The sequence below is a fragment of the Cynocephalus volans genome, chromosome 9 (genome assembly GCF_027409185.1).
Source record: "Cynocephalus volans isolate mCynVol1 chromosome 9, mCynVol1.pri, whole genome shotgun sequence".
NCBI classification, from domain to species: domain Eukaryota; kingdom Metazoa; phylum Chordata; class Mammalia; order Dermoptera; family Cynocephalidae; genus Cynocephalus; species Cynocephalus volans.
The window spans coordinates 82,270,057-82,293,251 of NC_084468.1; the positions used below are offsets into that span (position 1 = coordinate 82,270,057).

Below are 23,195 nucleotides of genomic sequence, written 5' to 3' on the forward strand. Positions count from 1 at the left end.
GCATTTCTGCTTCCAGTCCATCCTATGAGTTCTTGGACTAAGTCTATCTGAAAGTTGTTTTTCTTATGTCTTGCCTCTTTCACAGAATCCTATTCCATTCTTTATTCCTTCATACATTTGTATATATGTTTTTGCCTCTGTCTTGAGATTTACAGGTAGTATAGTGCAGTGACTAAGGACGCTGTGGCTTAGCTGGATTCAAATCCCAGTTCGCTTACTAGCTGGGTGATCTAGGGTGTTATTCAATGTCTCAGTGTCTGATACGCAAAATTGGGATAATATCACTTACCTTTTGGAGCTGTGGTGAGGATTAAATGTGATCATACATATAAAGTACTTAGAACAATGCATAGTGCCTATCTAAATCCCCTTGTCTATCTCTGAAGGCTGATTAGAACTTGATATTACCTGTTTCATCCAAGAGTATTTTTTGACCCAATAGGATGTTTGTATTTCTCTTTGGCTAAGTATGGATTCTTCCCTTGGTGTATGCCACCCGTACTCTGCGAGTTCCTGGAACACTGTTTGCTATGCTCCAGCCACCTAAATTCTCACTATTTGTGAGGGTCCAGGTGGCATCTCCTATCCCACCCTTTTCTTACTCTCAAAGTAATGACATTGTCTCTGAACACACAAAACACATATTACTGAACTAGATTGCAAACTTTTTGAATGTAAATGCAGAATTTATGCTGTATTTATGGTGTCCTTAAATATTCTTTATCAAAGAACTGAGGAAGAAGATACCCAGTTAATATATGCTGATTGTAAAATTATGCTTGTTGCTAATTTATTTTCCAAAAGAGAAATTTAGAAATGATATAATATAGGTCACAATGGATTTATGCCATTTACAGTTTCAGCTGTGCATTTAATTAATGGGTTAGAAATAGTCAGGGGTTGTGTTACATTGTGTATTCCCTGAACATTGGTTGAATAAAATAGGATCATCCTAAGGCTGAATTTTATCCAGGTGGTGAATAATTCGTAATTTGTATTTACTGCTTATTAGATTTTAGTTGTGAGAAACTACATTTTAATGGAATGAATAATAGTAGTACCTAACTTACATAGTGTTTACTGTGTGCCACATAGTAAATGTCTACCACCATCTACTCTTAACTGAAAAGCCTTTAAAAAAAAAATAAGGACATTACTTGGTAGATTCCAAATTTAAGTATGAAATTTGGAAATGTTTTTTTAATGAAAGATTTTTGTTATAGAGTTCATGTTTAAAAGAAATAGTGCTTTTGAATAGTTCACCCTACTCTTTATGGCTCTTGAGGCTGTCAGTCAGTGGTGGTCACCACAAGAAGTAAAGTGGGACAGTAAACACTGTTCTTGGCATCACGGAGTAGGTACAAGTATTTTCTTTTCTATTAAAATCTCTATATGAGATCTTCAGTCTGTTCAAAGTGAAAGGTGAAGAGAATAGCTCTCTGTATTTGGTTTGCAGTTGCTATTTGGTTTCTAATTTAGGTTGTGTATTTTCCTTCAATGTTTCATTTTGACACAATATATTTTAAAATGGACTTTTCTTGTGGATAAAATTTTATGATATGATTTTTCTTAAGTTCTAGGCGACAATGTGGCTGTGTTTTATTTACTTGAATCATTTGTGATGGGAACCAGACTCAAGCTTATTTCAGAAATAGTGTTAATTATACAAACGAAAGAGGCAGATATCTTTTTGATTCATCTACACATTTCAGAGTTGCTCCCGGTGGTGCATTCCTGAAGTCCTATCTAAATAATCATACAACATCCAACAATGCTGGTAGATATTTTATATTTGTCTATTGGAGGTTCTATTTTATTAAACGACTATACAGTAATGTGTGGTTGTCAGGCAGAATAGCATTCAGTACATGGGTAGCTAGTACTTGGTAATGAGGTTAAGGGTAATAGAAGATAGATTCAAATATATATGACGAATTGAGTATTTAAATAGTTCCTTTAATTATTGTTGATTTCCTATTGGTATTTATAAAACAAAAGAAAACAAAGAAATGGGTCTGTCAGGTTATGTTCCCAAGTATTAGCATTTTGAGTGGGCAAAATTCAAGGAACTATAATGCACAAAAATAGGGGTCTCGCTTTAGCACTCACCAATGTAATTACTGGGATCCAGTCTTCAGAAGACCCTCTTTCTGTGCCAGAACCCGAGAATGGATCTTAACCTCTCCCATTTTGCATCTCCTTCATGTCAAGATGGGAGTAATGGTGGCAGGTGGGGGGATGTCAGGATAAAGCTAGGATTTAAAAAACACTCCAGTTATTAAAAATTAACATCAAGGTAGTGTTTATAAGATTTGGGGGATGAGGGTGGGAGTAGTGGGAAGATTGAAATGTCATTTCGGGTATTAGGGTGACTTGAATTCCATAGGAAGTAAAAGTTTGTTAGCTGCTATTTCTGAGCCATATAGTTTTATTTTGTATTTCTTTTACAAGTGGATCTTTTGATAACAGCCAAAGACTTATTGTAAGACTTAAGTTGTATTAAAAATTATGATTTCTTAGAATTTCTTGACTCTAGATTAGGGATTTGACATAGTTATATAATTGCATTTGACAAAGGGGTTACAAGCTCAAGGTGCATTCTTTATGTTTTTGAAATATTAGGACTAGAGGCTAAAAGTCAGCAAAAAGTTAAACTTACTTGATAGCTTTTTAATCAAGTTTATTTAAATTGTATTTAAAATGGTAAATAAGACCAATATTCAGGATATCTTCAGCTTATTTTTTCTACTTAAATATGTATTTTTGCATTACACATGAAAAAATATTTTTAATATCTTAATGATAAGTGGTGATTCGTTCTATAATTTACAAATGATATACTTCAATGCAATAATTTATAGGATTTTAATAATTTTCAAGTTCTGTGGGTATATTCTAGATTAGTTCAGAAAAATAAATGTACATTTAGTAATTTTTATTTATTAAAATGAATACAAGAATATAGTTTACATTTCAGAACACAAACCTATTTATGACATTTCCTCCTTAAAATCTTTCAAGGGTTCCCATTGCCTTCAAGGTGAAGCTCAGCGTCTCTAGCAGGAAAGCCTCATCTTTTGCAGTTATTCATTTGCTAAGATGGAGGAACAACAACAAGCTTTAAATTACACATTGGCATAAAATTTTTTGGAGTTGGTGGTGGGGTAGGGTAATGGTCTTATTAAGTATGTTAAGCTTTTTTTTTTCTGATTTGTGTTGTGATTTTTCAATTGCATAGCATAATTTTAAAAGATGCTGCTTGTTGAATACCTTCTGAAAAAAATTAGTGCATGTAGTAAAGGGTATGCTTACATGTAAACCTTTGGAAGTAGAGTGAATGCATAGATTGTTTGACAACTTTATAAGTGACACTATAAATTCATGGTCTCCGCCTTTTAGACACTAATTGCTGCTGAGCAAAGCTTCTGTTTGTCCCCAGTCTGCTCCCTCTCCCATTTCTTAAGCTCTAAACATTAACATTTCCCTTTTTGGAGAATGATCATTTCTCCTTAATGTCCGAGAAAATACAGTTTATCAGAGATGTCCATCAGCTTTCTGTCTTATACCAGCATCCACATGTATTCCCATATATTCGTGCTGTCTTCCCTGTTTTCAGGGTATAAGGATTCCCCCGCCATACCCGTACTGTTATTTAATCATATTCTCTCTCCTCTCCTTTTCCCCCTCTGTCTTTTTCTTCTCTGACAGCCCCTTTAAAATCCTTTTTCCCATAGCAAAATGCTTCCCTGGCTCAATGTCAACTTCTAACTGTTGCCCTAACTCTCACTCTGGAAAAAAGCTGTCGTGTATTCCTTACCACACATTCATTGTTTATTTCACTGTCATCTGTAGCTGGAAATGCTTTCACCAAATCACTAATGACCACTGATTTGCCAGATTCTGTGAACACTTGTTTCAGGCTCTGGCATATCCCCAGTATGCAGTGGGGTCCCCATATCAAGCACAGAGTAAATATTAGTTAAATGAATGCCATTTTTTCACTTATATTATCTAATTTCTCCTCTTCATATTGATATGACTTCCCCTTCTTTAGGCTCTTTTACTGACTCTTCTACCTGCCTCTTAAATATTTGTGTTTTCTAATATCCTAAGAAACTAGTTTGTCTGTCACTGTAGCATGCTTTACTCTCCTCTGGATAGGAACCACATTCACAAGCATGCCTCCAAAGACACAAAAATAGCAGGTCTCTTACCTTAAGTCTTGACCCTTTTTAAAAGGCTTAAATCTGTGTGGCCCATAGACACCTCAAAGTCAATATGTCCAATTTTAATACATCTCATAAAAGCTTGATCCTCTTTCATTATTACCTAAAGTAACATCTCTGTGAGTGGCATTACCAGATACATCAATACTTGCTGCATATAATATCTCTTAATTCTGAATTCTTCCTGTCCTCCTTATTTCTACACACTAGGGCCTCAGTTCAATGCCATCTCAGTTTTCACCTGGAATATCCTTAGTTTAAATTTTCCTGTCTGCCTCTGTAGCTTTGGCTTTGTTTTCTTATTTTTCTTCTCTTCTCTTTTTCATTTTATTTAACCTAAAAAAAACTTTTTAGAGTTTCCCTGGGGTGCATGAAAAATTTTTTTTTTCTGGAGAAAATTGAAAATCCTAGACTATGAAACCCTGGGAGAACATAATTTTTCAGAGCCTTCAAAATGTGATTGACACATTGCTCAACAAATGTTTCTGGTTTAAGTATAATTATTGTATTGTTGAAGATTAGTTTCAGCTGCATATTAAGATCACTACTTATTTATTCAGTAAAAAAGTCGGCTTCCCCCTGTCATTGGGGTTAGGTAAGGGGTGACTAAATGGGATCATTTTTCCTTGGAAGGAACCAAGAAGTGTCCTTTGTTTCCAATGTTGAAGGATGAGTAGGACTTTGACAGGTGGATCTGAGGAAAAGGCCATCCTAGGCAGTAGGAAGCCAAAGCTTGATGCCATGAAAAGGAGCAGGGTTAAAATATTCTTGGAACATGAAAATAAATGTTTGAGTTTATTAGAATGCATTTGACTTATTATTAGCCAAAGGTATTGCATAGGAGGATGAGTATATTTATGTTCACCTATCACTTTAAAATTTATATATTTATCTCAAGGATTCCCAGTTTGTTAGACTATGGTATGAGGGATCGAATATTGCACTTCAATTACTCATGTAACTTCTAATTTCTTGTGTAGCCCTGCTTATTTGCATGGTAGTATGTGTCTTTATAAGTCATCATTCCATAATTCAATGTTAAAGCACTCTGAGGACAGAGCTGAAAAATCAAAAGCTATGTCTTAAATATCTCTAAAATCTCCTTTTTAAAATAAAAAAATTGCAATTTGTGTAAATTAATTTTTTACTACCTTACACACACACACACACACACACACACACACACAGTTTTAAAAAGAGAAATGATAATTTGCATTTTTACTTGCTAGATAATTTGTGAATCTCATTTTACTCTTTCAATAATGTAAAAGATAAAACCTCCATGAGCTTTTCTTTTTAAAATCTAGAATTGTTATTCATATATTATATGCAAATGATTTTATACCTTTTTTTCCAAAACTTTTTTCTTTATATTACTAAGCACCACAGGAGAGTCAGATTTTTCCTGTGATGCTAAAATTTCTTCCAGATCACATGTTGAAGTACCCTTTCCTTTTTTCTTTGAGGCCCTTCTTAAATGATCAAATGTAGACTTTTAAGTGTATATGGTCAGCTCCTTAATCTGAGTTACTTTGTCTAAATTTAAGCTATTTAGATAGCATTTATCTTCATTATTCAGCTTTGCATATGGGCTATACTTTAACCGATAGTATTTATTTTTCTTCTTCTTTTAGGTTTGACTGAATTAGAAGTATGTTCCAACTATGTTCTATGAGTTTAAAAGTCCTGATAAAGGTTGAAATACTCCTCCTCACTAGAAAATAAAATGTGACTGTATTTCTAAATATGTATGCATTTTGTAATTAATAACATTTTAATTTGTGTTTTCTCTGATACCATCTAAGCATTTCTTTTAAAATTTAGGTTTTGTAAAATGGTTTATGTTTTATGTATGCTTAGCTATTCTTTATTTTTTCTAAAGATGCAAAGCTGAACAGTTACAAGGAACAGAGGTATTGCTTTCCCCTTTGAGGTCTGGTCAATATTTATGTAAAGCATAATTAATATCTTTCACATTGAATAAATTAGTAATAGTACTTTCGAGGGATATTTCGCAAGCTTTATGGGTAAAAGGGTTGAAAATCTATGTAAAGTCTGTAGGTTTAAAAAGTTCCATTAGAGAAGAAGTTGCATAGCAATTTAGATTTAAAGGAAAGGAAATTTATCTTGGTGTCCTAAACAGGCTTTTAAAATTCTATTTTTATAAACTTTGATCAGTCTTAACTAAATTTTGCTTTTAAACTTTTGGATAAAAATTCATGTTACAAGGGTTTTCGCAATGTGGACTAATGGGTACAAAACTATGCTATCTACACTAGGTGAATCATTGTGCAGTATATGCATGTATTGAAACACACTGTACCCCACAAATATGTACAAGTAAATGTTAAAAAAAACCTTTAGGATAAAAATTCATGTCACGTGGGTTTTTGCAGTGTGGACTTAGTACCATATTTGGGCTTCTTTTTGTGATTTTCTTCCACTAAACTTGGAATGCAGTCTTGAAGAATAAGTTTTTGGCTCTCACAGGCCATTGTAGTCACACACTAGTGCTTAATCACTGTGTCTGTGGAGTGTCTTGCTGATGCAGCTCTCAGTGAATTGACTTCCCTTTTTCTCTGTTTCCTGCTTTTTTGAAACATTTTAAAGATGGGAGGGGTGTGTGGGGGTGTGCAATCCAAAACAAAACAAGAGCTATAGTTTTACCGCTTGTGATAGAGAACATCTTTACTTGGTTATGCTATTTGCTGTGTGATGATTATGGAATTACTGTTATAATAGAAACTGTCAACTTTAAGTTATCAGTGCAAGTTTTGGATTTACAGCATTTTAGCTTTTCTTCCCCCTCAGTCCTTTGACTCATTTCTTTATACCTTAGAAAATGGAGAATTGGGAAAAATAAGAAATGATTTAGTGTTCCATCATTTAATTAGGTTTTTCTTGGGTATGTTAGAGTTAATTTAAAAGTTTTGGTTACAGTGAGGCTTTTGCATTATCTGTAGATTTGATGGTCTTCCAGCAAAAATTATCCTCTATTAGCACAGCAAATTGATAATTGCCCCAACATTATTAAAAATCTTGCATTGGATTCTGACCTTACTCTGGAGGCAAAGATGATACAAACAAGATTAACACGAGTCAGAGTTTGTGATTTCCCACGTCAGCACTGGAAGGTGTCTTGTGGTAGGCTCTTGAAGAGCAATTACGGAGCAGTGGAAGTAGCCTTAGGGAGCTGAATAGCCTATTCTGAATTCTGAAGTGTGATCTGTTGCTTACTATGTGTTTCACACACTTACCTGTAAATAATAATGGGTTTTTTTTTTTTGCGAGACATATTATGTTAAATCCTCCATGTGCATTATCTTATTTAATCAATATGGTAAATCTGAGGTAGGTATTACCCCCATTTTGCAGATGAGGAAACCAAGGCCTAAGCTGCTTGTCCAAGATTACACAGCCGGTAAATATAAAGCTAGAATTCATACCCAGGGACTGACTGACTGCTCCTTTTCATTCTGCTATACATAAAGTACTGTGAGCTTATTGTGAGGATTAAATAAGCTGATGTGTACATCCTTTGCAGAGTGAACTATTAGTCTTGGTATGGTGAAATATGGACATGTTTGGAACTTGGAACTGTTAATCCCTTCTGCTATTTTAAGGCTTTACATTAACTTCATAATTTTATACATAAATATTTTACACCTTCAAGATGGTTAATATTTTGTCAATGTTATTTTCTTGATTTATGATGTACTCATATGTTATTTTTTAAAAAAACCTTTACTAAGAGGGAAGGAAATCTATATTTTCCCTCTCTGTATTCCATGGATTTTTGTTTTGAAAATAAAAGACTTAATAATTTTACTGCAGACCTCCTTTAGGATTTCCTGGTCTCCCTTAGTTATACTATTCACTTATAATTTCATGCTAGAGAATAGACTCTTTAACACTCCCTTATTTAAAAAAATAAATACAAGGTAAATACATAAAAATGATTGCTGCAGTAAGGATACTTAATAATCAAAAAATTTAAACAACTTAGTTTACTACCTATATACGCAAGCTATTTTGAGTGTTGGTGCATTACTGAAATAATTTAAGGCCTTTGTTTGTATGCATTACTGAAAAACCATAAGGTATGATTCTAGAATGCTTGAAAAATTTTTAAATTGCAAGAGGAAAACAAATGAATGCTTACTCATGTTGTAACACTTTTCTGTAATTTACCTCAATTTCTGAGGTTGTCCTCTGGTACCTTTTATTCAGGTTAGGAATAGGTTTTAAGTACTCCTGATTCCAAGTAATTTGTTTAATTGTCTTAATGCTATCTTGGTAATGATTTTAAGCTGTGGTGCTCTGTGAGTTAGTCCCCAGGGGCTGGATAATTGACATCCCAGGCAGTGAGGTCTGCTTTCTCTTACTGGTCCTGTGGCAACCTCTATGACCTCACAAGGGTGCTTTTAAAATCTTTTAGCTTCTAGTAGCTTTGAAGGCAGTGTTCTAGAATATGGTTTGGGAATTCAGGAATTGTAATTTAAGTAAACGTAAATATTTGTAGACAAAGCTCTCAAGTCTAAACTGTAGTTTTAAATACCCTCTAAAAATATGAAAAATATTTTTCAATATTATGTTTTTAAACCCAGGAGCAATATATTATAAAAAGTTCCTATCAATATCAATATTTAGTGATGGTTACAAGTATTTGCTTGAAATATAAATTTTGAAATTCTGTCTTTGGATTAAAGTAGAAGTACGTGAGTTTTTTAAACTTACTTTTCAGACGGGAAACTAGAATTTTTCATTATCTTTAATAAATAGTATGAATTGATGAATCTGCTGTTTTTTTGTGATGTTTAGGATTTATGTTTTGTAACAATTCCAAGGTTTAGCATATACCAATGTGAACATTCAGCAAGATGATCATCGGTTCTTCAGACAATTGCTTGTATAATGCTTTCTGTGAGCATAAAACTGAACTTTAGATGTGAAGGATATCAGAGGCAACCTCTACTCTTAAAAAGTTTTGAGTGAAGAAATTTCAATTTGATACAATTCAAAGGTAGTATAAGTCCATACTAGGTATGAAAGGTTTTCTAGGATATATCTTCATTTATGGGAAACCTAACCAAATAGGTTGCCTATGGGGTCCCCCAAGCCAACCTCATGCATGCCTATACTATATCTCAAAATATTCTATTGGAATTTTTTCATCCTAAGCCAGTCTTCCTGGGTCAGCACTGAGCAGTCTTGCACCAGGGGTTCTTGACTACTTTCTGTCACTTCTCTGGTCTGACCGTTCAGAGCTTTACTTGTTTTGTTCTGTTACTTCAGAGACTCTCCCTTGAATACTGCTCACCTTGCTAAATGACCCAAATCTGCTTTTCTAGTTTTAACTGGGCTGCTCTTCTAATAATTGCCTGTTCACCTAAATTTTTTCTTTTTTCCTCCAAATGACTTTTTATAGAGTGGGTCTTCTACCTGTACTTTTCACCGTTCCTGCTTTTCTAAAACTTATCCATACATAAAGGCTATGAATTCTCACTCCTGTATATTACTTACTACGTATGACTTATTGTCTTTAAAAAAAATTATGGTAGGAAACACATATCATAAAATGTACCATCTTAACCATTTTTAAGTGTACAGTTCAGTAGTACTAATCATATCATACAGAATTTGTCTTTTTATGACTGGCTTATTATGCTTAGCACAATGTCCTCAAGGTTCATCCATATTGTAGCATGTGACAGAATCTCCTTTTTTAACGCTGAATCATATTTCCTTATATGTATATACCACATTTGGTTTATCCATCCATCCTTCAATGGACATTTGGGTTGCTTCTACCTCTTGACTATTGTGAATAATACTATGAAGGTGGTTGTGCAAATATCCTTCAAGATTCTGCTTTCAATTCTTGGACATTGTTCTTTGAAATCTGGTATCTATACCAAGAAGTGAGATTGCTGGGTCATATGGTATTTCTATTTTTAACTTTTTGAGGAGCTAACATACCATTTTCTATAGTGTCTGCATCATTTTACATGCCTACTAACAGGGCACAAAGGTTCTAATTTCTCCATATCCTCTCCAACTCTTCTTTTATTTCTTTGTTCTTGAATTGTAGGATTTCTTTAAATGTTCTAAATATTAACCCCTTATCAAATATATAATTTGAAAAGTTTTCTCCTGTTTCATAGTTTGTCTTTTCACTCTGTTGATTGTATCCTTCAATGAACAGAAGTTTTAACGCTTGATATAGTTCCGTTTATTTTTGCTTTTGTTAACTGTACTTTTGGTGCCATATTCAAGAAATCATTGCCAAATCTAATGTGATGAAGCTTTCCCTCTATGTTTTCTTCTAGCAGTTTTACACTTTCAGGCCTTATGTTTAGGTCTGCAGTCCATTTTGAGTTAATTTTTGTGTATGGTGTAATGTAAGGGTCCAACTTCATTTTTTTACATGTGGATATCCAGTTTTCCCATTACCGTTTGTTGAAGAGACTGTCCTTTCCCCATTGAGTGGTCTTGGCCTCCTTTGACCATATTTATTTCTGAGGGTTTGTTTCTGAACTCTCTATTCTGTTTCATTGAACTACATGTCTGTCTTTGCACCAGTACCACATGGTTTTGATTATGGTAGCTTTGTAATATGTTTTGAAATTAGGAAGTGTGAATCCTTCAGCTTTGTTCTTTTTCAGGATTGTTTTGGCTATTTGGGGTATTGCCATTTAAAAGCAAATACCATTTGTTTGTGTTTTCTGGACTTACTGCAACATCTGGCATACAATAGTTATTTAGAAAATACTAGTTGAATTTATGCTCTTAGTCACCTTTGCACTGAATTTGTGAGTTGGATTCCTGGATGAAAGGCCAAGCAAGTGCCTTTTATCAAGTTACTCAGCTGGCTGATCTTCCAAGACAGTCAAATCATACAAAATCTATATTCCATTTGTGATGGAATTAATGGAATGTAGCTGAATAGTGAAAATAAATTTTCACTAAAAAATAAGCAAGTGAAGAAAACTACAATGCCACAAACTGGTCATGATAAAGAAATAGAATGAGATTTTCTCTGAGCATATAAATAAAAACTCCTTGAAGTAAGAAGATAAATATTACTCTAGTACAGTAAGCATTAAAATTGCCTAACCTATTTCAAACAAGTTTTGGTGGATTAAAAAAGACAATCAATGATCTAGATTCTAAAAAGTAAGAATTCAAATCCTTACTGCATAAAGGGTGTGTTGTTCAACATTTGTCAAAGCTCTGATGAATGAAATAAAATACGAATATTGCATTGCTTTTGCTGATTATGATTGTCTCCTAATTGAGTTTATGAATGAACAGCAGATATTCACTTATCTTGAAATTGTTTACCTATAGTGCTTCTCATCTCATCATTAGCTGATAGAAACACAGATTATTAGTGGTTTGAAGTCCCCTGAATTATTCTTTAAAATTCCCGAAATTGTATCAACATGTTAGATATATTCTCATATAATATGGTCATAGAAATTTCCGTAGAAATCCTTTTATTTTTTTGATCTAGGGTCAGTCCTTGCACCATGAGTATTCTATCCCTTGAGAGTTGAGGCAGAGTATCATTTGGGAGTCGATTAGAGTGAAACCTGTCACCTCAGCAGGTTGATTGATCTAAAAAGTTTCCTAGAATCAAGGAGCCAGTCATCAGCCTAACAGTTTCATGTTGTCAGCTTTACTATTTTTTATATTTTACTTTAGATTTTGGTTGGTAAAACCAAATGTTCACCTCTATCCTCTCATGAGTTTAAGTTTATAGGAAAATGTTTCAAAGAGATTCAGGTCCTGGTCTAAGCCACGTGCTATCTCTCCTCTCAATTTTAGAGAAGGTTTCTAGTTTCTCGTAGTCAAATACATATTTTTCTGGATTTTTTTTTGGGGGGGGGAAGGTGGTGAATCATAGTGTCATATGATTTAGATATTTGTGCTTTGGTTCTAAGGCTTTTACAAATTAAATATACTGTTTGTGTTCCTTGAGAGTCATGAATGGTCCCTTTAGAAAAAGAGATTATTGTGAGAGGATAGAAAATAAAGGGAATATAAATATTCTGCTTTTTGAAAGTTGTAGTGTTGGATGAACCACTCAGAGTAAAAATTCCTGGTGTACTTAGAGCCAACTGATCTTTGAAATAGGCACCAATAGTATACATTGGAGAAAAGACTGCCTCTTCAATAAATGGTGCTTGGAAAACTGGACATTCACATTTAGAAGAATAAAACTTAGACCTGTACCTCTCACCCTATATCAAAATCAATTCAAAATGGATTAAAGACAACATAAGACCTGAAACTATAAAACTCCTAAAAGAAAACATGGGGAAACACTTCAGGAAGTAGGACTGGCAAAGGCTTTACGAATATGACCCCAAAGCACAGACAACAAAAGGAAAAATAAACTAAAAAGGCTGCTGTACTGCAAAAGAAACAATATAGTGAAAGGACAATCTACAGAATGGGAGAAAATATTTGCAAACTATGCATCCAACAAGGGATTAATATCCAGAATGTACAAGAAACTCAGACAACTTAACAGTAAAATACCAAATAAACTGATTAAAAAATAGGCAAAGGAGCTGACTAAGCATTTCTCAAAGAAGGATACATGAATGGCTAACAGACACATGCAGAAAATGCTCAACATCCGTAATCATCAGGGGAATGCAAATCAAAACCACACTGAGATATCATCTCACCCCAGTTAGACTGGCTTATTATCAAAAAGAACAACAAATGCTGGTGAGGATGAAGAGAAAGGGGAACCCTCCTACACTATTGGTGAGGCTATAAATTGGTGCAGCCTTCATGGAAAACAGTAGGAGGTTTCTCAAACTATGGATAGAACTTCTATCTGATCCAGCAATCCCACTGCTGGGTATATACCCAAAGGAATAGAAATCATCATGTCAATGGGATACCTGGATTCTCATGTTTAACTGCAGCTCTATTTGTAATAGCCAAGAGTTGGAACCAACCTAAATATTCATTGTTGGATGACTGGATAAGGAAAAAGTGGTATATTTACACCATGGAATATTACTCTGCCATAAAAAAGAATGAACTACTGCCATTTGTGGCAATGTGGATGAACTAGGAGAAAATCATGGTAAGTAAGCAAGGCACAGAAAAGAGAAATGCTGCATGTTCTCACTCATAAGTGGGACCTACAAAAATAAAAGAAAGAAAGAAAGATACAACAATCACAATGATACCTTGAGCTTTCAAAAGGAGAGAACAGAACTGAGTTTACCAGAGGTGGGAAAGGGGGAGGAGGTGGTGGGGTAAGGGAGGAATTGGTAAAGGGCCATGAAAAACGGGTACATTGTGTAATGTTGAATATACTAGTTATGCTGATTTGAGCATTATATATTGTACCACAGGTATTGATATTCAACTCTGTACCCCATAGATGGGTACAATCAACTATGTTTCAGTAATAAAAATCCCTGGCATATAGTGGGCACTCAAAATTTATTAGTTCAGTGAACAAATAAAATTTTAATGTAAACAAGACGTTAAAAATTAATCATCTTCATTAATCATAGTGAAGCTAATATTTATTGAGTCTTCTCATCGAATGTCAGGCATTTTCAGAACATTGTACCTTTTTACAGATGAGGGGATTGAAGCACAGAGGAGGTTCAGTAACTCATCTAAGGACAAGATGAGATTCATTTATCAATTTATCAATTCCTAATTACTTATCAAATGTCTACTATGTGTCAAGACTGTGTTTTTAAGTGAATTAGTCTCATCTAGGCATTTCAGGCAAGACTGCCTACTCTAAGGAAGTGTTTCAATTTGATGCTCGTGTAGAATGATGTGACTTGTGTGGACTGTGTCATTTATTGTTAAAAATACATTTTGTGTGATTTGAATGCTCTTAAACTTGCAATATTCTTTAAAACACAAGGCTAATATAAAGTAAATCAACTAATTTCGTATTTAATATTATAATCTCATGCAGTTCTGTTTTTCAAACTATTAAAATGTTGTATTTTATGAATCCAAGGTCTCTCATGATTTTGGGTTAAATACAATTGTATTCTGACAAAATCTTATGGTAATTTTAAACTATATGAAATTGATTTTATTTTGTTTTGTTATTATGGGAGTTTTATTACACTAAATCAGGCAGTCATGTCATTTTGTCAGTTTAATACAGATATTAATTTATTTGATTACTTAATCTGATATCATTAGAATAAAAAATGTTGTTATAGTTTTATTTATTTATTTTTTTGCCTTATTTTGAGTACATAGCCATACTGCTTTTAGTCTTCTCTTTTATTCTGTGTCTCTCTTATTTATGTTTTGGAAAATATGGAAAAACATGGAGAATACGGAAATATAGAAAAACATTTCCATATGTGTATTGAACTATATATACCTTATTAAGTTCTAATTATGGTTTAAATAGAATAGGGTATTCATGATGTGAATACTAACAAAGGGCTATGCACATCTGATTTTTTTTTTCTTTCTATTTTTTAGTAAATAGACTTGGCTAGAAAGATGTTATGGATTAAAATCTAGTTGATATAATTACTCTCAAAATCTGTGGCTATCCTTTTATTTAAGTAAAATCCTTGCCCTGAATAATGTCCTAAAACTGCAAGTCTGCTTAGACCTATTATTTACTTCTTTTTGGAAAAATGTCAGAGAAACTTCATATGGTGTCTGTAATTCTGCTACGTGGAATATTATATTTTCTCTTTTTTAAGCTGGGAGCCCAAAAGTTAGAACTTTGAGCTGCTTTAGTATAACCATGCTTTTTTTTTCTCAATTCAATTATATATTACCATTGGTTGTGCATTTGAACTGGTAAATGATAACCCAAACTTTTCTCAAGGCGCAATAGATTTAAACAAATAGCAACTCAGTTTTTTTTCCCTTTGTTGACAGGGTGGAGTTCAACTTACTCTTTCCTAGACGTGAAAGGAAGGGAAGGTCACTTTTTGCCTTGTTGATAAAGGTAAGACCATAGTAATTATTAAAGTGTTTGGAGTGTTTGGTAGACATCATTATTGCTTTTTGACATTCTGACTTTGTGGTATGCTGAAGTCACCAGAAAGATAATATATTTTATACAATGAATGGAATGTACAATTGTTCTTTCAATTATCAGTAAAAACACATAAGATAAGGAAGCTGGTATAAATCAACATGACAAAGTGGATGTGGATTTGTTCTATAATGAGAAAGTAACTCATGCCTTTCATTTGAAATGTTGGCTTACATGCTTAGTATGTTCCTCAAACATTTACACACTTGGTAGTAATCTTTTCCCAAATATTGCTGATATCGTCATGATAACATTTTTCAATGTTTCTACAAACTAGATTACAAAATCATGCTGTTTTCAAGCAAATCCAGTCCATTGTACTTTTCATGCTAATAGTTCCTGTTGGTTGCACTGATTTTAGAGGACAAATGTGAAACAGGTGGTGGTGTGGACTTCAGAGGCCCCATCTCTCAGGAGGTTGCCCTGTACATTAGTGACTGTTCACTTGGAGACTCTTTTCTAACCATTTTGTCCTTCTGTGTAGCTATTTTTTTTTATAGTTTATGAATGCTTTACATGTATTCAATTTATTCTTCACAACAAGGCTGTGAGGAAGGTTCTGTTAATATTCCCATTTTTTAGCTGTTAAAACTGAAGCATTAGAAAATTAAGAAGCTTGCCTGCAGTTACACAGACAGTGAGTGGTAGAGCTGGAATTAAATTGAAACCACCTGATCTTTACTGGTATGTTATATTGAAAACCTATAATGCTATTTGAACAATTACTCTGCAGTAGAACCTTCATTAACACACATCAACTGACAGTTTCAGCTACAAACTCACATTCTTAGCCAAATCCTACTTTTATGTAAAATTCTCTATTTTACGAATATCTCTTAATTTTCACCACCTAGTTTGTTTTCAGTCAAAAACAACTATATAAAATAATTTCTGTGAGAATGCCAATGCAGTGATTCTCCAACTTAATCTCCACAGTTCTGTCCATATTTTTAAATATTTAAGTTGTAATGAAAGGTGAAGATAATATTAAATAAAACATAATATAATTTTTACCTTTTGATTAGTAATTGATAATATTTTCTAGTTTTCTTTTTAAATGTTGTTTTGGAAATTATGTTTCATTTTTTTGTTTGTTTCCTAGAATATTTGCTCAATATTACAAGATTAATGGCAAATTCTATGAGAGGAAATCACTGCATATTTCTTTGAAAATGAAATATTTAGGGACATGAATTAAATACTTGTTGGAGTGAAGAAGTTCACCTTCATAACATGACTGGTTATAGAGGCAGGAAAAGTTGCTCAGAAAATCTGAGTGGAGAGTTTAGGAGACCAAGAAGGTCTGAAAACCTGCACAGAAGGGCTTGTGTCATTTTCAAACTTGTTCCACATTATATTTCTATTTAAAGGCTTATGGATGCCAGTAATTGTTAATTTTTATAGTTTTCTATAAAAATAGACTCTACTGAGTATGCTCCCTTATTTTTGCTCTTTTGTAAGCAAGCAAAGGTAGCATCATTCACCTGGTGGCAGCTACCTGAATCATAGCCCTCAAAGAGGGAGGAAATAAGAAGGCTGTAAAAGGTTTCAGACCTGAATCTCTCAATTGACAGCCCCTACATTTAAGGTGAATAAACATCTATCTCTTCAGTGTGAGACAGAAAAGAACAGTGAATGTGAATTAACAACTCTTAAGGATCTGGATGTCAGAGAATTTATAAGTCAGTTTACAGAGATCTCTTAATTTGTTCTTGGTAATTAGAAAGTAAGTGAAATCTAATGTACCCTGAAAAAAGAATAAGAATTACTAACCAGGTGTGTCAATGAGATTGAGCCAGTTCATTTTCAGTAAGAAGAAAATAAGCAAGAAAAGGTGATCATGATCTGATGAGCTGAGCAGAGGAGATGGGCTTTTCAGGCAGAAAAGGGCTGAAAAACAAGCAAAAACAGGGAACAAAAAGCAGATTGGTCATTTCAGAGTTACTCTCCTTGAGCTGGCTGGTTAGCTCAGTTGGTTAGAGCATGGTGTTATAACAACACCAAGGTCAATGGTTCAGCTCCCTGTACTGGATAGCTGCAACAAAAAAAGGGGGGGGGGGAGTTGCTCAAAGTTACTCTCCTTACAGAGTTGAAACAGAGGAGAATTTCTCGTCATGTGGCCCAGGTAAACTCAGCACCTTCTGATAGGTTACTGTGAATCTCCTTTTTTTTTTTTCCTTAATGTTTCAAACTTTAGTTTGATTATGTGACACCTAGCATAAGACTCCATTCTGGTCTGTTGGGCCTAGTGTGAAAACTCAATCCAAAACAATGGCCTTCCATAAATTTCATTTAAGAGGCTCTTTTTTGGGGGGGGGGAGGGTATACTTATTAGACATTTATATTTCATCTTCTGTGAGTTTCCTGTTCATGTGTTTGCCAATTTATCTATTGCAGTTTTAGCTTATTAGTAATCTGTATGAGCTCCTTATGTAATTAAGATTATCAACTCTTTGGCTGTCATTTTTATCAAATATTTTTAGTTTGTTGCTTACCTTCTAGTTTAATGATTTTTTCGTTATAGTTTCTTCTAGTTTCCAGATGTAGAAAGCCAAAAAATGGCAATTTAGATGGAAATAATAGTTAATAGATGGAGAATGTACTGTATGTTTCTGGACCTATTCTGTCATTCAGTCTTCATAATAATCTTAGGTAGTAGTTGCTGCTAATTGCTTGTTTTGTAGATAAGGAAACTAAGGCATAGAGAGATTAAGTAACCTGTCTAAAATAATCCAGCAAGTAAATGTAAAGCTAGCATTTGAACTGATATCCTGTCTTGTTCTTCCAGGAAGTATGACATGCCATACTCCCTGGTAGAGCAGAACAGACAAGGATACTCTTAAAATGATTAAGGTATTAATGGAAAGCACCATGGAAAATATTTGGATTTATTTAATATTTGAATTCTTGTTTTTGTAGTATCCAGTTGTTGTTTTTTCTTGTCAATTGGTCCAGAAGATCTTTTTAAAAACTGTTTCCATTATTATAGAATTAGGCCAATATTTTAGGAAATATATTGTCTAACCATATCTTAATATATATTTCAATGTCATTTAATCAGTGTGCATATAGACAAGACTACATTAGACAATGAAAAGTTAGTTTTTAGTACAAAGTTTGATACTTTTAAAAAAATTGTACATTGAAAATGTTGTATAGTGTTATATCAACCATATAGATTATTCAGACTTCCTAGATTAAATTTGAATTTAATTAATTATAGATTTGTTATCTGTGGTTTTTCATCCAGTGTCTAAGAGACATGGTTATCACAACAACAAAATAATTTTTTATGGAACATCCTGTTATATATAACGGCAAAACAACAACAAAAATTCCTATAATTTTATTAGTATTTTGGGACTTTTTTTAAAAAAAAACCTGTAAGATGTTGTTTTAAGTATATGTATGTTTCTTATTTACTAAAAATAGAATTTTCTTAGCAGGAAAGTCTTTGCATTAACGTAGCTGAACATTGTCTGTCTTTGATTGGTTCTTATTCAAGAATTGACAGAATTTCAGAGTGTACTTCTTATTGTTGTCTCTATAAATTCAAGGCAGAACAGCCAATTTGCCTTCAAACAAAGAAATAAAATGATATAAATAGTCAACTTTTAAAGACAGGAAATCTCCCTTTTTTCTTTCAAAGGCTTATGGGTGGAAAAGATGTAACACAAGAGTTTGGCGGTGAGAGGAAGCTGGGTTCAACTTCTAGGCATGGGCAAGTGTTTTTACCTTTCTAGGCCCCCTTTTCTTCAGTGGTAAAATAAGGACATTGATTTTGCTTCAGCTCATGGCTAAGGTCCCTTCCAGCTCTAAAAATAATCTTTGTAAAACAGGCTGAGATACCCTGGCGTAATTTATACGTTAAAAGATAAACTTTTAAGGTCAAGACAGTGCCTGGCTATGCACCTGACTTAATTCTTCTCAAAAATATTGTTATTCTGGATTCCAGACTCAGGACTGTGTAGTTTTACAAAGATGTCTGGGAAATTTAATGGACAGCCAGATTTGGAACTACTGTTGTGAAAAAGGCTCCTTATGCTTCTGTCCCTCACTAATTTTTCTCCATTGAAGGACTGGGGAGGATGACATTTTTCCATGGATTGCTTAATTATTTAAAATTGTTGTGTTCATGGGGCTGGCTGGTTAGCTCATTTGGTTAGAGTGTGGTGCTGATAACACCAAGGTCCAGGGTTCAATCCCTGTACCAGCTAGCCTCCAAAAAATAAAAAATAAAAATAAAAAATAAAATAGTATTGTAGTCTTCTTTTCCATAGAGGAAGATTTTCTTAATAGCATGCAGAGGGAAACATGGTAGTCTTTTGTGTCTTCTCTATTCCAGGATGCAAAAACTATCCTTTAGCCAAATGTATTTTAGCTTTTCATTTGGGAACGTGTATAGTTCTGCCTTGTCTTAGAGACAAGAAACATTATTTTCCTCATCAGAGTTTAGCTTCGGGGTGGGGAATAGGAGTAGTGGTAACATAAATATTTAGCTGGAGAATTGCATTCTGCCTTTTGCTTCCATTACTGCTGTTTGTTATAGTTCCCTTCTACTCATCAGGTACAATGCTAAGGACTGAGCATACATAGTTTCATTTCTTCTTGTCAGCAACACTTTAAAGGAGAAGAGATTTTACAGTCTTCTTTTTACAGATGTAGAAAATCAGAATCAGAATCTTTATTTACCTGGCCCAGGATAACCCATTTTATTTTTTTGTTTAGGTTATCTAGAATTGGTGGAGTAGAGATTTGAATTTAGGTCAGTCTGACTCACAGCACTTTTAAAAGATACAGTATCTGAGGTTTTCATATAGGGCTCTTCAGACATCCTCCAGGATCATGGGATAGAGGTTAAATAAATTGGTTTTTGTGTAGAGCATTAATTATATATCATGATTATAAATGTAGGAATTAATAAAATATTATCATTGCTCTGATTTAACGGGCAGTGCAAATTGAATGGATAGCTTACCTTCAGAGTTACTTGTAGGTAGGATCACAACTGGTCCCAGGCAGAATTATGGGAAACAGATGGCTCTTTTTCTTCTGTTTTTCTTTCTTTTTTTTTTTTTTTTTTTCCCCTGTTCCTTCTCTGAATTCCCTTTTGTTTCTAGGCTGCACCCAGTTCTCAGTTCAGGGTTCTTTCTGCTCTTCTGCCCTTCCTGATGGCATCCCACAGTCACATTGAAAAGTAGACCTGGAAAAGTGTAACTAGTTCGCTTCCCTTCTTCCACTGATGAGAGAACTGTATCAGCTGGATTTAAGTCCATACCTCTTTCTTTTATATGATGATTGTGTATCCAAGGTAACTTTTTGGGAGAGAGTGTCTGTGAACTCTGAAACTACATGACAAATTTGTATGTTTCATTTTCTGGTCCATAACTTTGTCAGAATCTCAAAGGAGTGTGTGTTCAAACAAGACAGACGGGTTTTTGCATTCTGTCCCATTGATATATTTTCAGTCTCTGCTACTAGTCAGATACTACTGTGATAGCTCATTCCCCAAGGATCTCTTATTCATAACTGACACATATGTTCACTTATTTGTTGTTTACACCTTCCTCTATTTTCACAAAGTATTTGAGATTGTTTATGGGAAACATAAAGCAGCTTATTAATAACTTAATTTTTTATCTAAAGGGAATATATTTTATAATATAATACATGTATTAAGGAATATATTGTGTATGTATTAAGGGATATATAATATAAATATTGTAGTAATAATTTTTATAATATAGTATAAAATGTAATATTACACATAATATAATTCTGTTACATTAAAAATGTACTTAGTATATTTCATAAGCGTTTCATCTATTATACTTACTCAAAAGGTGGTTTTTATATGGAGGATTCTTTATTGAAGTCTGGTCTATATATATATAATGTAGAAAATTTAAAGTATAGAATATAGGATGTCTATTGCTGTGTGCTGATTGGATTGTGTCCCCCAACGTTCATTTATTGGAAGCTTAATCACCACTGTAACTGTTGAGGGTGGGAAATCCTATCGTAATTGAAAGGTGGTGGCTTGAAGAGGTTACTAGATTGTAGGACTGTGCCATAGTGAATGAATTAAAAGTGGTGGTCAGGGGTGTGGTTTGGAGAGCTTTAAAAGAAGAGAGAGGTGAGTCTGCCTCTCTCTGCTCTCTCTCTGCTTCATTTCTGCTTTGCCATTCTGCAGTGTGGTACCTGTGCCATCTCTGAAGTCACCACCAAAGAAAGCCTTCACCAGATGCTTTCCCTGGACTTCCTAGCCTCTGAAACTGTGAGCAATAAATTTTGTTTTCTTATAAATTGTCCAGTTCCAAGTATTCTGTTATAAGCCAACAGAAATGGACTAATACACCTATTTAGCTTGATTTTTTTTCCCTTATAAGTAATGTTTGCCTCGTCAGCATGATTGTGCCAAGTGTTAATTTGTGACTATTTTCAGATATAGAGATCAAAAATTTAAATTTAAAATTTTCTAATTCAGAGGGTTAATGGGAATAGGGTGGGTAGAGGTAGGATGATAGGAATTAGTAAGAACTGTGACAAAATAGTAATTACACTGCCTAATGCATTTATATTCACATTGTAGGAAAAAACCTGATAATTTAACAAACATGGGTAAGGACAGATGTATGACCCCTGTTCTACTCCCTTTGTAGGACTAAAGATATGTCAGTCAAATGTATATGTTTGCAATTAAACTATTAACAGGGTAAAGCAAACGATTTTTTCAGTCATCCTTTGAAGACTGTGTGATTTTTATTTTTGATATATGTCTCTATTCTTCATTAAACTAAAAGTTCTATGAGTAGATGGATGTATTAGTCCATTTTGTGTTGCTATAACAGAATTACCTGAGACTGGGTAATTTATAAAGAATAGAGGTTTATTTGGCTTATGATTCTAGAACAGCTGGATCTGGCATGGGCCTCGGTGCTTCTACTCATGGCGGAAAGTGGCAGGTACATACAGATCACATGGCGAGAGAAGCAAGAGAGAGAGAGAGAGAGAGAGAGAGAGAGAGAGAGGGGAGGTGCCAGGGTCTTTTAAACAACCAGCTCTCATGGGAACTAACAGAGTGAGAACTCACTAATTAATTCCCCCTCCCCCAGGGAGAGTATTAAGTCATTCATGAGGGATCCGCCCCCATGACTCAGTTTCCAACACTGCCACATTGGGAATCAAATTTCCACGTGGGTTTTGGAGGGGATAACACATCCAAACTCCATCAATGGACTATTGATTCTTGGAATCTGCCAGAGTATTTGGCATATAGTAAGTGTGTTGAAAACACATTTGACAGTATAGTCAGTTATACACCTGTATATCCTGCACATTTGTCTACTCTTATACATTTTTACTTTTAATACCCTGATCATCTTTTATCTAAACTACTGCTATACATTATAACATACTGTATTAGTTCGTTTTTGTTGCTTATAACAAAATACTTGGAACTGGGTATCTTACAAAGAAAATGAAATTTATTGCTTATAGTTTCCGAGGCTGGGAAGTCCAAAGTCCATCTAGTGGTAGTGACAGTGATCCAGGGGTCTCACATTGCAAGACAGTGGAAGCAGAGAGAGCAGAGCGAGAGAGGCAGACTTTCTTCTTCTTTTAAAACTCTCAGACCCATGCCCCTGACTGCCATTTTTAATCCCCTTACTACTGCATGGTACTACAATCCAATCACCTCTTCAAGGCTCACCTTTCAGTTATCATAATTGGAATTCCCACCCTTTTTTTGGAAACTGGGGCAAAGACCACCCTTGCTGTGAACTGGCAAGGAACTTGGCTGTGTTGTGTCCATGCCCTAGGACTTTGTGGAAGTTGGAACTTAGGAGTTGTGAACCAGAGCATTTGGCCCATGAAACTTCTAAGCAGCAAAGCATTAAGGA

At 34.2% G+C, this 23,195-nt stretch overlaps 1 protein-coding gene across 6 annotated transcripts in view; it reads left to right on the top strand.

The window, feature by feature from the left end:
* BMPR1B (bone morphogenetic protein receptor type 1B) overlaps positions 1 to 23,195 on the top strand; it is a 345,860-nt gene that overhangs the window by 42,640 nt on the left and 280,025 nt on the right. For 5 of the 6 annotated variants that reach the window (XM_063107356.1, XM_063107361.1, XM_063107355.1 and 2 more), the window contains exon 2: positions 15,135 to 15,204. The gene's annotated coding sequence lies outside the window, so the exon portion shown is untranslated. Of the gene's footprint in view, positions 1 to 15,134; positions 15,205 to 21,487; positions 21,572 to 23,195 lie in introns of all 6 variants that reach the window. The other variant, XM_063107357.1, reaches the window with a different exon arrangement.